General features: G+C 37.9%; 1 long non-coding RNA gene across 1 annotated transcript; it reads right to left on the bottom strand.

Moving 5' to 3' along the window:
* Window positions 1-3438: 3438 nt before the first annotated feature.
* LOC124667997 lies at window positions 3439-4068 on the bottom strand. The gene is made up of 2 exons (XR_006991510.1): window positions 3901-4068; window positions 3439-3767 (listed from the first exon to the last, which is right to left on the bottom strand). It is a non-coding gene; the product is annotated as an uncharacterized LOC124667997 (long non-coding RNA).
* Window positions 4069-4600: the final 532 nt, after the last annotated feature.

Genomic DNA, 4600 nt, shown 5'->3' with positions numbered 1-4600 from the left:
ACGATGTAAAGTCTTATAATACTTACAATATGTTCATATGTGAGTCTTGCTGCACCGTTTTATACTTGAGTTTGCTTCAAACAACCTTGCTAGCCTAGCCTTGTATTGAGAGGAATTCTTCTCGTGCATCCAAATCCTTGAGCCAAAAACTATGCCATTTGTGTCCACCATACCAACATACTTTGATTGTGTTGTGCAGGTTCCACGTTGGCGCCGGAATCCCTGGTGTTGCGCCGCACTACACTCCGTCACCAACGACCTTCACGTGATCCTTGACTCCTACTGGTTCGATAAACCTTGGTTTCTTACTGAGGGAAACTTGCTGCTGTACGCATCACACCTTCCACTTGGGGTTCCCAACGGGCGTGTACTTTACGCGTATCACATGTCTACTAGATTAGGGGTGCGCCTTGGCGCACGATCCCGTGGAACTCATGTCGACGAAGACTTTGTGTAAAACTTCGATCGGTTCTTTTCTTTCAGCATTTTAAATATTTGGCTACTTTCTCCACATAGGTTTAACATCTCATGTGATCAAATATGATAGATGATTGGATATGTACATGCTACACTCATGTCCAGATAAGTGCACCTTCTCTCTAGGTCCAACGAACAGTTGACAAAGATTTTGAGTATAGTGGTGATCGTATTTATGCTAAGACCATTAAAGATGAATGTATTCTAAGGACATTTGCACAAAGCTGAATTAATAATTTGGAAAGTAACCTATCACTTTGATCAGTATCACATTACACTAATTACATAGCTGAATAATGAACAAAGAGAAATGAACTAACAGTAGCCACTTGGCCGTGCAATGTGCTCTGCTCTAATGGAATAACTATAATCTGCAATGATCCCATGAGTGTAATAGTAGTTCGACAAATCAGTAAATGATCATATATTCATCGCTGAAGATATCAAGTACAGTGATCTTGGGTGAACAATGGGTGTGGCTTCTCTCCGATGTTGAATACCAGGTGCAGCGAGGTTATATCTAGCTGCTCACTGCCTTTCTCCAGAAATATGATCTTCGTGCCCTTCTTCCTCCGTAGCTTCACCTTGGTCGCTTGAATCTCCTCCATTGGGATTGTTTTTCAGCAAGGTGCAGTGGTGGCAGTTCCTATTAAGAGTCTGGCACAACAAAGATGCCAAAGCAAACCTGTCAGAATGGGAAGGGAAAGTCTAATAAAATACAGTTTAAAAAGAAACATACAACTGAACTAAAAAATAAGGAAGCACATACCACTCATAACCTGTTATTGGAAAGAAGAGCTTAGCAGCAGGTTGGGGCCTTGGATCCCCATGTAAGCCTAGGCATAATAATGGTGCTTTGATGCCAAAACACAAGGCGACCAGAGCAAGGTTCCACCAGGCAACACCCACCTCTTGCCCATACGTTAGAAGCATAATCAAATACTAAAATTAAATAAGGAAGTGTTTCCAATTCAGTAACAATGACTACCTAAAACACTATAAAGTGTTTCGGCATCACAGGGATTGCAAACCGGGCCATTGCTTGCCTCAAATTTCAAACTACCTCGTATGAGATCATAGTGATTGATTCTAGTTTTTTTTCCTTAACATATTCTCTTTAAGTGGTCTGGCATACACAAAAGAATGCTTTATTGTCAAGAAAGAATTCTTTTCAAAGATGACAGCAGACTTGCAATTGTAGCCTATTCCTTATTTTTTTTAAACAGACATAAATCCATGATGACCCTTGACCCACAGCCTTATAGATTGATGGGGAACTCGGGTCCCTATTTGGCATGAACATTTGTCATTAATCCACTTGATCAACTTAGGAAAGAGGCAATAATGTTAAAAAGTCCCTGAGAACAATCTTCACAAATTTCACGTCAGGCAACTAAGCAAATAAACAAGGAGCATGAAAATATATTGCGCGAGGCAAAAATGTGGATAAGAAAAAGCAGTCATTCTCTCTGTTCGACCAAAAAATACTTCTGAAAATTAATAACATGCTAGGCCTTACACAGTAAAATACTTCTGAAAATTCCACTGAAGAATAAATCTAAAACCCTCCATCGTTTATGAAATACGTTGGGAATCGGTACCCACTCCTCTGAAAATTAATATGGCATGCAACTTCTCCAGACAAAAACAAAGACAGATTTTTCATTCATGAGATTTTGGTTAACTAACTTCTGCAGGGTAGCATGCGGTTGTGTTTTTATCTTAACTCACTGCATACAGTTTTGCCAGAAAAAGAAAAGTTTTTTTGTCAACTCCATAGCACAAACATCGATAGAAAGATCCTAACTAACTGTAGTAGTAGTAGAGTGCACCTTCCAGGTGAAATAGGCTTGAGCTTAACCAAACGTGATGCGAAGTGGAATTTTTAAAAGACACAAGGATGGCACATAACCACTTGCAAGTTGGACCTGATCCTTAAACCAGTGCATGGCATTTACACATCTTAAAACCTATCTGTTCAAGGTAGTTAAAATATAACCTAAAGCAGAAGAATCTTTATAAAAACTTGCACCAATTCTATCCACTAATGCTTCAGAAGCAATAAGAGTACCTAGACATTTAGAGTAGCACTCGCTTCATCAGAGTAAGAGCATCTAGAAGATATCATCCAAATTGGTAAAAAAATATCATCCAAACTGGTCATCTTATTTAGCATAAGCATTTACACAATAGCACTCATTTAAATAGAAAAAACACATGCGTTTTTTTCCACTGAATATTGTTCCAGAGTAAAATGAAGGTAACCAGTCAACACATGTTCTCTGAATCATTGAAACCTGATATTCTCTATAAAGCAAAAGTCAGTTTTACATGTTAGCGGGGCAATGACCGAAGCAAAACCCACCACATAATATGGTAGTAGGATAAGTAAAAATAACTGAAGCAAAATACACCACAAAAAATAACAGTGTTAGCGGGGCAATGACTGAATTAAAAACAATTGGGACTTGGGAGAGGTCATGAACGGGATATTAGCACACTCTGATAAAGCACTCTGTTTATTATTCACAACAAATTATGAAAATTTAGAAACTAAGAAAGCTTTTTTTTAGATGAACTAAGATAGCATTACCGTAAAAGAAAACAATGAAAGCAACCCTTTCCCTATTAATATGGTGAATCCTCACAAGAATGGTAAACAAATCAGAGTAGCAGTTGCAACGGCAAGCTGCTCAATGTTTCTTTGGACTGCAAACTCCATTCAGTATACGTCATTAAATGAAAATTAAGGAAAACAGATATATAAACAGATATGTAATATTCACACCTACAATCCAGGAGTTATTTCTGAACGTAGTGAACCATATTCATAATCAAACAGAAGTGGTTACTGACAACCACGTTGAAATTGCTAGCTTTAGGGAGAAAATTCTTGATGCGAATGGTTATATTAAGCTCATATCTCAAGCTTCCATTTCCATGTACCCAAAGCTAACAACATTTTAAGCATGCATACATTGGTCAACTGGAAGGATCCCATGAAAAATATAATTAGTGTTTAATGTTGATGATTAATTAACTGGACATAAAAATAGGAGCTGACAGTACATGTAAGAAAAACTGCTTCTCTAGACTAAAATTTTACATTACAATGCTTTTGTATATCCAGTTTTTACTTGTGGTAAAGCTAAATAAAATTGTGAAAACAATATACCCTATGGTGTGGTGTGCTGGTGGCTCATGCTCGCCGTCTGTCGCAGTTTGGCGGCACCTCATGCTCTTCCTAATGAGGGTCGAGGAGGAGGCAGCGGCGGCAGCCCACGAACCTCCTATTGAGCATTGGGAAGGAGCCACACAAGAAGTTTTGCACCGTCAAAAAATCTCAACCAAAAGCAAGAGAAAGAATCATAAGAAAGGAATATTGGACACCAAAGAACATATGTCAAATAAAAAATAAATCACCAGGAATGTAGACAACAGAGATGCCGCGACGATGCCAGGACACAGACAGTGGGGTTGTGCTCCATTCAAATTCTTCAAAGCCTCTTATCACTGCACAGACAAAGAAGGAAAAAACCCAAGTCAGCTCAACCAATTCACCAAATAGAAGAAACAAACAAATAAAAAAAATCCAAAAATATTGCACTGTAGTGTATAGGTGGGTAAGAAACATAAACCACACAAAAAGTTAAATTGATAGGAAGTCTGAGAAATTACAGTAGGGGCCTTTGACATACAAGAGATAGCTATATATCCCGCTATATGGTATCAAATAATGCCCTCAATATTTATAACATGCCAAGTATCGTAAAAACTAAGATATGTCAGTGTTAAAAGAAACAAAGGTAGATGGACTTATTCACATGTGCACCAAAACCCAAAAGTATGGTAAAGCTCGGTATTGATAGAAGATAAGGAATGAGAAAAAAATAACCAAGCCAGTAGGCACAATATTCATTCAGTCTATTACATGATCTTGTATCTATATCCAAAACACAAAACTTGTAAACCCAAAGATATAAGAGAAGAAAGTCAAATATATACCAAAAAATAACTTGTTGATTTAATGAAACCGATGCTTTCTTGTGCAAATGCCACCTCTTGTCGTTTCCACTGTCCTGTTTTAAGTCTAGAATTATAGAACTGCAGTAAATGGGACAGC

This window comes from Lolium rigidum, chromosome 6, assembly GCF_022539505.1.
Source record: "Lolium rigidum isolate FL_2022 chromosome 6, APGP_CSIRO_Lrig_0.1, whole genome shotgun sequence".
Taxonomy (NCBI): domain Eukaryota; kingdom Viridiplantae; phylum Streptophyta; class Magnoliopsida; order Poales; family Poaceae; genus Lolium; species Lolium rigidum.
This window is presented reverse-complemented; position numbering and strand designations above follow the sequence as displayed.